General features: G+C 32.9%; 1 pseudogene; it reads right to left on the bottom strand.

The window, feature by feature from the left end:
- Positions 1–11,156: 11,156 nt before the first annotated feature.
- On the bottom strand, positions 11,157–11,262 carry LOC137813192 (small nucleolar RNA R71; annotated as a pseudogene).
- Positions 11,263–13,681: the final 2,419 nt, after the last annotated feature.

Raw genomic sequence — 13,681 nt, 5'->3', positions numbered from 1 at the left:
AATATTTTTTCGTAAAGAACTTAACAATTTAACAATAATATCAAAGTTATTGATTCATCTTTGTAATTGAATTAGAAGAATTCGATGTGAAGAACATGAAAAATCTTAAGTTTACAGATTTCTTATATAAAACATCTTTTAATAAAAAATTCAAGCAAATTTATTTTATTGTCATATGATAAATAAATATAATTAATAAAATATTTGTGGTTGTTTCTACTTGAGAAAAAATATATCAATGTAAGAACACTCACTTTAATTTCTTCTATTAGAGTTAAAAATGAATTAAAATCTCACATTAAATAAAAATTGATAAAAAAAGTCAACATGTAATTACAAAATTACAAATTTATCATCTTAAAATTTGTATGATAATTTATTTTACATAGATTTGCTAATTGCTCCCTCATTCTGAATCAACCTTTGTTTTACCAACTACGCGTGGGCTTTATATACCCACACACACTGAATAATTACCAGGCAGGTAAGTGGCATCGGCGATCACATTACAACTTTTTAAATTAGTTTTTTTTTATAAATTATTTAAGAAGCCCCTTTTTAAATCTGTTTAAAAACTGATAAAAAAATGTCTTATTCTCTACGACATCACTTTTAAAATCTACTGATTTAAAAACTTAAAAATAATCGATTTTTAAAAAAAGGCATATTCGAATAGTGTGATCTTTCATTTATAGTACACAATGTTTTTTCATATCCTTTTTTTAATAAGACACTTAATGAGTAAATAAGTCAGGGTATCATTTGATGTGCTATTACCTATAAGTCTAATGTTTTAAACCTATTTTATGTGAATTAATTTCATATAAATTTTTTAATGACAATTTTATTATTAAGAAGATAATTTTAATGACTTCACATAATTTTACTTTCGTTAATATGGAATAATTTTTTTTGGAAATATTACCATCGTTGATTGTTGAGTTATGTTTAAACTTTAACTTACTATTAAAATAATTTTATTAATCATGATGAAATTGAATATATTAAAATTCAATCATAACATGGAATTATTTATAGCATTTACTTATTTTATTTTCTTTAATCACTTTTACACAATTTTAAACATATTTTTAGTTTTTTATTTAGTTTTTTTTATAATTATTTGAAAAGAGAGATCACTTACAATTTCATATTGATATATCTAACATTTTAAACTTTGGATTTTGTGAAAAAAAAAATTAGGAGAATAATAATCAAGAAAAAGAACATCAAAGCAAGGAAGAAAATATATTTTATATACCATCGTTTGAGCAAACCTTAATTTTTGTCTTAGTTAGATTTTGAAGAGAAAACTTTAAAAACATTGAAGAAGCAAAATTAGTCAAACCTAACATGATTTTCTTGATTAGTTATAACTAGCCTTAACTATTGCTCAACCAGCTCTCTGAACAAATATGAAAAAGTGAAATATAATTCTTATATAACAAGCCAAAGCTTTGACTCCACAAGCCACTTATTTGATGTTCTCATTTTGATTAAATGTCTCATTGGAAAAGAGGAGAGAGGAAATTGCTTGACACGAAGAAAGCTTGGAAGCGAGCACTCATCCATTGCAGACTTCTTCTATGGCTTCCATTTTCACACATTCTTCATCATTTTATTTTGCTTTTGTGTTATGCAACATCTTTTATTTTATTTTATGGTATCTTCTAACATTCTTGATATGTTTAATCTTTTGAATTTTTTTCATTTTCTTTCAATTGCAATAAATTGGATTTGTTTGGCATAAATGTTTTAATTTCATATTTTTAGTTAAAGGGACCTTTGTTCACTCTTTTGTCTATAAAATGACATGTATTTTTTTTTGGCTAGATTTTTGTTGCATTGAATTATTGACATTCACGACTTTAAATAAATATATGATTTGTTGTATTTGGAACATCTATTAGGAGTTATATGAATATTTGAAGGAGGAGAACCATAGTGTTGAAAGTTGAATTCACTATGTAGGATTTACGTTTAGGGTTTATGATTTATATGAATATTTGAAGTATGTGACGAAGTTTCAAGTTTTAAAACAAATACTTTGAATGTAGTGATTGACCCTAGTGACGTTATCTTGACAGATTTGAGGTCGGAACTAAGTCGGAAAGAGGAGTCTTCTCCGATGGGAACAACCTCTCTGCTCACCAAAGGGCTATTCCAGGAGAAAGAAATGAGATCGAAGAAGATGAAGCAAAGGAAGCAACATAGAATCTTACCCATGAATGTTGAGGAGAGCCCTACTACTAATTGGTCAAGGAATACTTTTTTATTATTTTTATATCTACTCTCTCTTCAAGAGTAAATAGATATGTATCAAACCTTGAATTGACTTCATATGGTGGTTATGTCGCTGTGTATATGAGACATAACTTAATATATTTAGGAGATATTTCTTAATGAAAACATACTTCTTTTTTAGAAGCATATTCACGAAGGATATGATGAACTAAAATATTAGGAAGAGCACATCCACGATGAACAAAGTCCTTAAAATTATAGTAACTGGAGTTGGAAGTATGACCTGAGGTCGTGCTTTAAAGCCTTCTTTAAATATCTCATTATAATGTCTAGTATCCCATCTATATACACGCTTATGAAAATCTTTACATTTTTTAATGTACCGAACTTCGGTCAACACTCTTACAATATTCGCACCCATGATATTAATGTACAAATTTCGTGCTTTGGCCAAATCTTCATGTTCTAGATGAAGTAAGAATTGTGACGAACAACCTCTTGTCCTATAAAATCAATGATTTGAGATGGATAAAAAGATATGAGTCAATTTAAGAGCAACATTCTCATCAGCATTCCTAGCCTCTCTTTTATTCTTTTATCTTTTCTAAGGGAAAGTTACTTCGATAGGTTTTCATATACACCGTCATCATCTTTGTATTTGTAAGAAAACAAACAAATTCTAACTCGAATGTAAGATGTGACCATGGATTTAAATTAATGTTTTTCAAATTACAAAATAATTATGTAGGGATCACTAATCATGAGATTCTATTATTATTAAATTAATTATGTTTAATTGCGTACAATATCGTACAATAATTGTGGATAATTTGTTAATTATTATTTCCTTAATTTGAACAGCAACTACCTTTCAAAGCAAAACAGAAATTTCAAGTTAACATTTACTGTCACGAATTCAAAGAAATAAAGGAAACATGCACAATATAGTATATTTATTAATTCATGATATGAGGTGATTATAAAATTAATATAGTATGATATGTATCAAACCTTGAATTGACCTCATGTGGTTGTTGTGTCGCTGTGTATATGAGACATGACCTAATATATTTAGGAGATATTCCTTAATGAAAACATAATTCTTTTTTAAAAGCATATTCACGAAGGATATGATGAACTAAAATACCATCTAAGACGAATATTTCATATCGATAATATTCAACCTGAGAGCCTGCTGGGAGGATGACACTGGGAGACGGTGGTGTCCAAGAACCGTTACTAGATGGAATATTAGGAGGAGCATATACACGATAACAAAGTTCTTTAATTTATAGTAAGTGGAGTTAAAAGTATGACCCTGAGGTCGTGCTTTTAAGGCTTCTTTAAATATCTCATTATAATGTATAATATCTCATATATATACACGCTTATGAAAATCTTTACCTTTTTTCATGTACCGAACTTTGGTCAACTCTTCTACAATATTCACAAGCCTGATATTAATGTACAAATTTCTTAGCTTTGGCCAAATCTTCATGTTTTAGAGGAAGTAAGAATTGTGACGAACAACCTTTGATTGTTCTCGTGAACGGATGAACATGTTTTAGAAAATCGATAGTACATATATTTGTTCCTATAAAATCAATGATTTTAGATGGATAAAAAGATTTTTTTTTTATCAGCAATAAAATAAATTAAATTAAGTGGGATACTTCAGGGGTATCCCAACCCGTATACATTAACCATATAAATAGTTCTCCACAGGACATGGAGATAGCAACCAAAAATTAGCTTAACCTACATAAAATACCCAAACAACTAATGAGCAACATCACTTAGTGGACACCTAAACCCAACAACCCACTCCCTTAATAAGAGAGCAATTAGCACACAAAAGGTGCATCAATCATGACAATACCACCAAAGAGATGTGGTAGGACCAGAAGACAATATCCGTACCCTGAATTCTTTTCTTCATCTTTATAATAACAGCAACCTGCCATCCCCTTACCATCATCCTTTTGTTCATTCATTTCACGTTAAAAAACCGTGACAGCTTTGTATTTATGCCTCCAAACTTCACTCTTATTCCACTATTGTATACATATGACTCCAGCACCTCCACACCGACTCCATCCAACACCTGCACCTACATCCAACCCAGTACAACATAGCTTTAGAAATCTGCATAAGGACTCCCTTGGCAGCACCAAAATGCACCTACGTTCGAATCCTAGGCACCATTCAACAGCATCATTGAGGCCCTTTAACTTTTGATTGTCCACATAATCTTAAAACTTAGTCTTCATAAACTACTATTTTTATAACCTCTATTTAATACAACTTACAAGCACCAAACCTTTAGTTCCTCCAGCACATCAACACCTTATCTTCCTTGGGTTACCACGGCTTCCAGCAGAGACACATACCTTCTACACCATAAAACTAATTGCTAGAGTCCTAGAACTTGATATTCACCAACCAGATCAAGCATCATCACCAAGACAAAACCCAGAATTTTATCCAGCCTCTCAATCTGACAAGGGGGTAACCAGCGAATCAGCTCCATCACAACCAACACACCATTAGTGTCCGCGCCAGTAGATCAACAAACCAATAGCAACAGCAACCACCAAGTCAGCCAACAACTCCTGCCAGAGCCAGTGAACCAGTTCAGCAGCACCTCTCAGTGATAAGTGGTTCATCAATTAGCATGCACCAACCACTACAACATTCCAGACTACCTGGTTTAACTCCATCTTCCGCATCTTGTAGCCTATTACTATAAGCAAAGGTAGTAGGCTACTATCTCCTTAGCATCTTTATGCTTCACATATAGTGCAACAGATCTGCTACTCCCCCATCCACCCCACTTTTCACTAGCAACACTGCCCTCCCTCTTGATTCATTCAAAGCAACTTGGTTTCACCTACTACCGTTTACTTATAGCTACTAATGCATGGTATTGGATTCAGAATCCAATATGCAAAGCCGTAATTAAAGTTATGTGCCCTATGTTTCATCCATAACCACGATTTAAGCTGGGCCTTTTGGAACACTTCTTCTGCATCAGCAACCCCTTGGTTGAATACAACTGAATTTCTATGCTCCCACAAACACCTGATTACAGCTGCCCATACCCCTTTCCATACCAGGTTTTGTTTATTACTACTCTGCACCAGGTGAAAGCTCTCAAAGTGAGATAACAGGTCTTTATGTTGGACAAAAAGAATTCCAATCCATTTGAAGCACATGGACCAAACACTCAATGCATAAGTGCATTCCAAGAAAAGGTGTTGGCAAGACTCTTCCTCAGATTCACATAGTGCGCACACCGTGGTGTTGAAAGGAAACGAATTCTAACTGGAATGTAAGGATGTGACAATGGATTTAAATTAATGTTTTTCAAATTACAAGAAAATTATAAAGGAATACTAATCATGAGATTCTATCATTATTAAATTAATTACGTATAATTGCGTACAATATCGTACAATAATTGAATACAATAATTGTGTATAATTTGATAATTATTATTTCCTTAATTTGAACAACAACGCTTTTCAAAGCAAAACACAAGTTTCAAGTTAAAATTTACTGTTACGAATTCAAAGAAATAAAGGAAACATGTACAACATAGTATAGTTATTGATTGATGATATGAGGTGATTATAAAACTAATATAGTATGATATGTATCAAACCTTGAATTGATTTCATGTGGTGCCTGTGTCGCTGTGTATATGAGACATGACCTAATATATTTAAGAGATATTCCTTAATGAAAACGTACTTCTTTTTTAGAAGCATATCCACGAAGGATATGATAAACGAAAATACCATCTAGGGCGAATATTTCATATCGATAATATTCAACCTAAGAGTCTGCTGGGAGGATGACATTAGAGACGTTGGTGTCCAAGAACTGTTGCTAGTTGTACGCACAAAAGCATGTCTGCTGGATGAAATATTAGAAGCAACACATCCACAATAAACAAAGTCCTTCAAATTATAGTAAATGGAGTTGGAAGTGTTACACAGAGGTCGTGCTTTAAAACCTTCTTTAAATATGTCATTACAATGTCTAGTATCCCATCTATATACACGCTTATGAAAATAGGTCGTGCTTTAAAACCTTCTTTAAATATGTCATTACAATGTCTAGTATCCCATCTATATACACGCTTATGAAAATCTTTACCTTTTTTCATGTACCGAACTTTGGTCAACTCACCTACAATATTCACATGCTTGATATTAATGTACAAATTTCGTGATTTGGCCAAATCTTCATGTTCTAGAGGAAGTAAGAATTGTGACGAACAATAGAGGAAGTAAGAATTTTGACGAACAACCTCTTGATCGTTCTCGTGAAGGGATTGACATTTTTTAGAAAATCGGTAGTACATATAAGAGCAGCATCCTCATCAGCATTCCTAGCCTCTCTTTTACTCTTTTATTTCTTCTAAGGGAAAGTTACTTCGATAGGTTTCCATATACACTGTTATCATCTTTGTATTTGTACGAAGAAAATGAATTCTACCTGGAATGTAAGGATGTGACCATGGATTTAAATTAATCTTTTTCAAATTACAAGATAATTATGTAGGGATCACTAATCTAATCATGAGATTATATCAATATTAAATTAATTAAGTATAATTGCGTACAATATCGTACAATAATTGAATACAATAATTGTGTATAATTTGATAAAAGAATTCAAAGCAAAAGACAAGTTTCAAGTTAAAACTTAACGTCACGAATTCAAAGAAATAAAGGAAACATGCACAACATAATATAGTTATTGATTGATGATCTGAGGTGATTATAAAACACATATAGCATGATATGTATAACCTTAAATTGACCTCATGTGGTGGCTGTGTTGCTGTGTATATGAGACATGACCTAATATATTTATGAGATATTCCTTAATGAAAACATAATTCTTTTTTAGAAGCATATCCACGAAGGATATGATGAACTAAAATACCATTTACGGTGAATATTTCATATCGATAATATTCAACCTGAGAGCCTGCTGGGAGGATGACACTGAGAGACGTTGGTGTCCAAGATCCGTTACTAGTTGTAAGCACAAAAGCATGTTTGCTGAATGGAATATTAGGAGGAGGACATCCACAATGAACAAAGTCCTTCAAATTATAGTAAGTGTAGTTGGAAGTATGACCCGTAGGTCGTGCTTTAAGGCCTTCTTTAAATATCTCATTATAATGTCTAGTATCCCATCTATATACACGCTTATGAAAATCTTTACCTTTTTTCATGTACCGAACTTTGGTCAACTCGCCTACAATATTCACACGCTTGATATTAATGTACAAATTTCGTGTTTTGGCCAAATCTTCATGTTCTAGAGGAAGTAAGAATTGTGACAAACAACATTTTGATCGTTCTCGTAAACGGATGGAAATGTTTTAGAAAATCGGTAGTACATATATTTATTCCTATAAATCAATGATTTGAGATAGATACTTCGATAGGTTTCCATATACACCGTCATCATCTTTGTATTTGTACAAAACGAAACGAATTCTAACTGGAGTGTAAGGATGTGACCATGGATTTAAATTAATGTTTTTCAAATTACAAGATAATTATGTAGGGATCACTAATCATGAGATTCTATCATTATTAAATTAATTACGTATAATTGCGTACAATATCGTACAATAATTGAATACAATAATTGTGTATAATTTGATAATTATTATTTCCTTAATTTGAACAACAACGCTTTTCAAAACAAAACACAAGTTTCAAGTTAAAACTTACTGTCACGAATTCAAAGAAATAAAGGAAACATGTACAACATAGTATAGTTATTGATTGATGATGTGAGGTGATTATAAAACTAATATAGTATGATATGTATCAAACCTTGAATTGACTTCATGTGGTGGTTGTGTCGTTGTGTATATGTGACATGACCTAATATATTTAGGAGATATTCTTTAATGAAAACATACTTCTTTTTTTAGAAGCACATACACGAAGAATATGATGAACTAAAATATCATCTAGGGCGAATATTTCATATCGATAATAGTAAACCTGAGAGCCTGCTGGGAGGATGACACTGGGAGACGTTGAAGTCCAAGAACCGTTACTAGTTGTACGCACAAAAGCATGTTTGCTGGGTGGAATATTTGGAGGAGCACATGCACGATTAACAAAGTTCTTCAAATTATAGTAAGTGGATTTGGAAGTATGACCCTGAGGTCGTGCTTTAAAGCCTTCTTTAAATATCTCATTATAATGCTAGTGTCCCATTTATATACACGCTTATGAAAATCTTTACCTTTTTTCACGCTTGATATTAATGTAAAAATTTCGTGCTTTGGCCAAATCTTCATGTTCTAGAGGAAGTAAGAATTGTGACGAACAACCTCTTGATCGTTCTCGTGAAGAGATTGACATTTTTTAGAAAATCGGTAGTACATATATTTTTTCCTATAAAATCAATGATTTGAGATGGATAAAAAGATGAGTCAATTTAAGTGCAGCATTCTCATCAGCATTCCTAGCCTCTCTTTTACTCTTTTCTCTCTTCTAAGGGAAAGTTATATCGATAGGTTTCCATATACACACCATTATCATCTTTGTATTTCTACGAAAGTAAACAAATTCTAACTGTAATGTAAGGATGTGACCATGAATTCAAATTACAAGATAATTATGCAGGGATCACTAATCATGAGATTCTATAAATATTGATTGATGATATGTGGTGATTATAAAAATAATATAGCATGATATGTATCAAACCTTGAATTGGCTTCATGTGTTGGCGATGAGGCTGTTTATACGAGACATGACCGAATATATTTAGAGATATTCCTCCATGAAAACATACTTCTTTTTTAGAAGCATATGCACAAAGGGTACGATGAACTAAAATATTATCTGGGGCGAATATTTTATACCGATAATATTCAACCCGAGAGCCTGCTGAGAGAATGGCACTGGGAGGTGTTGGTGTCCAAGAACCGTTGCTAGCTGTACGCACAAAAATATGTCTGTTAGATGAAATATCATGAGGAGCACATCCTTGATTAATACAGTCCTTCAAATTATAGTAAGTTGAGTAGGAAGTATGACCTTGAGGTCGTTCTTTAAAGCCCTATCTAAATATCTCACTATAATGTCTAGTATCCCATCTATATACACGTTTATGAAAATCTTTACCTTTTTCTGTACCGAACTTTGGTCAACTCTCCTTCTACAACATTCACACACTTGATATTAATGTACAAATCTCATTCTTTAGCAAAATCTTCATGTTCTAGATGAAGTACGAATTGCGACGAACAACCTCTTTATCGTTCTCGTGAAGGGATTAAATTTTTTTAGAAAATCGGTAGTGCATATATTTGATCCTATAAAATCAATGATTTGATATGGAAATTTTTTTTGAGTCAATTTAAGAGCAGCATCCTCATCAGCATTCATATCATCTCGTTTACTCATTTCTCTCTCATAAGGGAAGTTACTTTGATAGGTTTTCATATACACCGTCATCATCTTAAACGAATTTTAATTGGAATGGAATGATGTGACCATGGATTTAAATTAATGTTTTTCAAATTACAAGATAATTATGTAGGAATCACTAATGATGAGATTCTATCATTATTAAATTAATTACGTATAATTGCGTAAATATCGTACAATAATTGCATACAATAATTGTGTATAATTTGATAATTATTATTTTCTTAATTTGAACAACAACGACTTTTTCAAGCAAAACACAAGTTTCAAGTAAAAACATATGGTTACGAACTGAACTCAAAGAAATAAAGGAAATATGCACAATATAATATAGTTATTGATTGATGATATGAGGTGATTATAAAAATTATATAGCATGATAATTGGCTTCATGTGGTGGTGGTGGCGGTGTCGCTGTGTTTACGAGACATGACCGAATATATTTAGGTGATATTACTCCATGAAAACATACTTCTTTTTTAGAAGCATATCCACGAAGGATATAATGAACTAAAATACCATCTGGGACGAATATTTCATATTGATAATATTTAACCCGAGAGCGTGCTGGGAGAATGGCACTGTGAAGCGTTGGTGTCCAAGAACCATTGTTAGTTGTATGCACAAAAGCATGTATGCTAGATGGAATATCATGAGCACATCCACGATGAACAAAGTCCTTCAAATTATAGTAAGTTGAGTCGGAAGTATGACTATGAGGTCGTGCTTTAAAGCCCTATCTAAATATCTCACTATCATGTCTAGTATCCCATCTATATATAAGCTTATGAAAATCTTTACCCTTCTTTTTCCTGTACCGAACTTTGGTCAACTCTCATTCTACAACATTCACACGCTTGATATTAATGTACAAATCTCGTGCTTTGACCAAATCTAAGAATTGTGACGAACAACCTCTTGATCGTTCTTGTGAAGGGATTGACATTTTTTAGAAAATCGGTAGTGCATATATTTTTTTCTATAAAATTAATGTTTTGAGATGGAAAAAAATATATTAGTCAATTTAAGAACAACATCCTCATCAGCATTCATGGCAGAGGAACAAGCAAGGAAGACACTTGGAGGTTATGTCATGTACTAAGGGTCATGGCATTTTTCTATTATTGCAATACCTGCTACCGCCAAGGCGCCTTGGAAATAGATCCCGGTTTTCTCACTCTTATCAGTGCTCATCAATTTACAGCAATGGAACATGAGGATCCATATTCACATTTGGATACATTTTATGAATTGGTGGGAGTAACGGGCTTTGAATTAGATGATGTTGATATTGTTTTTATGCCCTTGTTTCCTTTTTCATTGGCAGGAAAGGCCAAGGAATGACACAAATCACTTCCAATTTAAAGCCTCACTATATGGAAAAAGATAGAGGAAAATTTTTTGCATAATTTTTTCCAATCTCTCGCTACATCAAAGCAAAGTCTGAAATCTCTATGTTCAGACAAGGAGTATATGAAGTCTTCTTTGAGACATGGAAAAGATTGAAGATAATATTGAGAAAATGCCCAAATCATGGGTTTGAAGATATTGCTCAACTGAGCATATTTCTCACTGGTCTCAAATTTGACACAAAGATTCTCCTAGATGTTGCAGTTGGCGGCACAATGGCGACTCTTGATGTAGAACAAGCGACAAGGATTATTGATGCATTGGCATCAACTAATTATAAAGACCAACGCGATAGACAATGTATCCAGCAGAGAGGGATATTTGAAGATGCACTTTTGGCTCAAAATAAAATTCTAACACAACAGATTGAGCAGTTAACCGCACAAATAACTAATTCGCCCTAACAATTATATATTGTTCATTCATCTCAAAGGCAGAGTCAATCAATCAGGTGCAATTTTTGTGGAAGTGATCATCCTAATGGTCATTGTTCTTATGAGTACCATTCACCTAAAGCTGAGGATCCATCCATGCTTGAAAGAATGAGTAAAGTTGAAGACGCCCTGACAAAGCTTGTGATAATGGAAGAAAATAGCATGACAACGATCAGGAATATAGAGATCCAGATGGGAAAAGTGGCCAAACAATTTGAAGAAATACAAAGTGGTCAGTTTTCAGTCGACAGTCAAACCAACCCGAAAGAGCATTGCAATAATGTAGTAGCTGAAATAAGAAAAGAAGTGAGGAAGAAAAAATTAAAAATAAGGAGAAGGGTGTTCTTGAAAAAGATTTATCATATCCTCATGCTCCTTCAAAAAAAGAGAAGGAGATATTTTTTTTGACAATTTGCTCCCTAGGAATTATTTTGCATGAAATCTGAAGCAAGATTCAACATTTGAGAGATTTCTGAAGAATATGAGCTATATTGGGGAGAGAAATAGAGAGTTGGAGGCTAGATGCAGTGTCATGACTCAAAAGGACTTACTTCAAAATTCCAAGAACTTAGGAGGTTTTAATCTTCCCATGTCTATAAGTGCTTTATCTGTGGACAAGGTTGCACTGTATTTAGGCGATTTGGAGGTTCAACCCACCAAGATGTAGTTGGCAGACAAATCCATCAAAGATCCTTATGGTGTGGTTGAAGATGTTCTTGTAACGAGGAAGAATGCATACAACATGATGCAACAAAGAGAGTTGTCCATCTTGAAATAAATAAACGAGCGCTAGCTGGGAGGCAACCCAGTCCACATTTTAGTTTTATCTTGTTTTGTTACCTTTGTTGATTTTATTTTTCAAAAAAGTAAAAAAAAGAAATTCTATATGCCTCCTAATCATTTTGCAGGTTATGTATTTTGGCCTGGGGACAAGTTCTATTATTTAGGGGGGTAGATCTAGCAAATGAAGCAAGACTGTAGATAAAGATTTTAACAAAAAACTGGATGATTTCTTAAGAACAAAGTGTTGGGTCTATTAGTGTCTAAGTTCAAGAGGGGAGGCGTGAATTGAGCTTATAAAATTTTCGCAAGAACACACAATTTTTCAGTATTCCAGAGGCAAAAAGAACAGATTGTTTTTACATGAAACAGATTGATTTTTCAGAGCAGTATTGGCACAATTTGAATATTGTTCACTGTAAAATTGTGATCAACAGAGAATCAGAACAGAACCAGATCAGCTTATTTTTGTGAGGATAAAAGATATAGCTATGCTTAGAGATCAACCAAAATTACACAACACGAGATTTCAAGAAAAAAGATCCTTTCACAGGTTTTAATGAATGGTCAGTTTGTTCACAATTCACTTAAGCCATTATATGCAGCAACCTTGTTTATGATCAGAAAACTTTAACAAGACAGGAAGAACAGTTTTCACTTAACCCAGAATTAACAGATTCAATTTAAAAAGAACAGATTTAGTTCTTGACAGAATTAAGCAAAAACAGAAAAAAGTGCAGGGATGAGAATGCAAGATACACACGTTTTTATACTGGTTCACTCATACAGAGCTACATCCAGTCTCACCTTACCCCAAGGTGGAATTCACTAAAAAACAGTGCCAATCACTTACAAAACCAGCAGTTCTTGAACACTACAAGAACACCACACACAATGCTGAAAAACCCTATTTCAGCACACCTTGCACTCCAAGAAACCCTATCAAGGAGTGACTAACACTTACACCTTTACAAAACAGAATAAAGGAAAGATTACACCTGAAAAGAAGATGCAAGAACTCAAAACCAGTAGTTCAATTTGCTGCAGAAACTGCACCAGCACCTTCACCAAGATTCAAGGTTTCCTAGAACAAGCACACTTGAAAATCTCTTTGGAAACCTTTCAAAAACTCTTTCAATCCTTCTTCTCACATGGAAATTGTTTGATCTCTGTCAAGAGCGTAATTCCTCAGCACTTCTTCATGTGAGAGAGACATTTCTTTATATAGAAAACAGTTTCTAACTTCTTTTAAAAAAAACAGTTGAAAAGCAGTTAAGAAAACAACAGATTCAGTTTTGAACTTAACAGATTTATTTTGTGAAAACTGCCAACTCA

Source organism: Phaseolus vulgaris, chromosome 2, assembly GCF_051622355.1.
Source record: "Phaseolus vulgaris cultivar YP4 chromosome 2, ASM5162235v1, whole genome shotgun sequence".
Taxonomy (NCBI): domain Eukaryota; kingdom Viridiplantae; phylum Streptophyta; class Magnoliopsida; order Fabales; family Fabaceae; genus Phaseolus; species Phaseolus vulgaris.
Note: the sequence above shows the minus strand (reverse complement) of the source record. Positions and strands in the feature narration are given on the sequence as shown.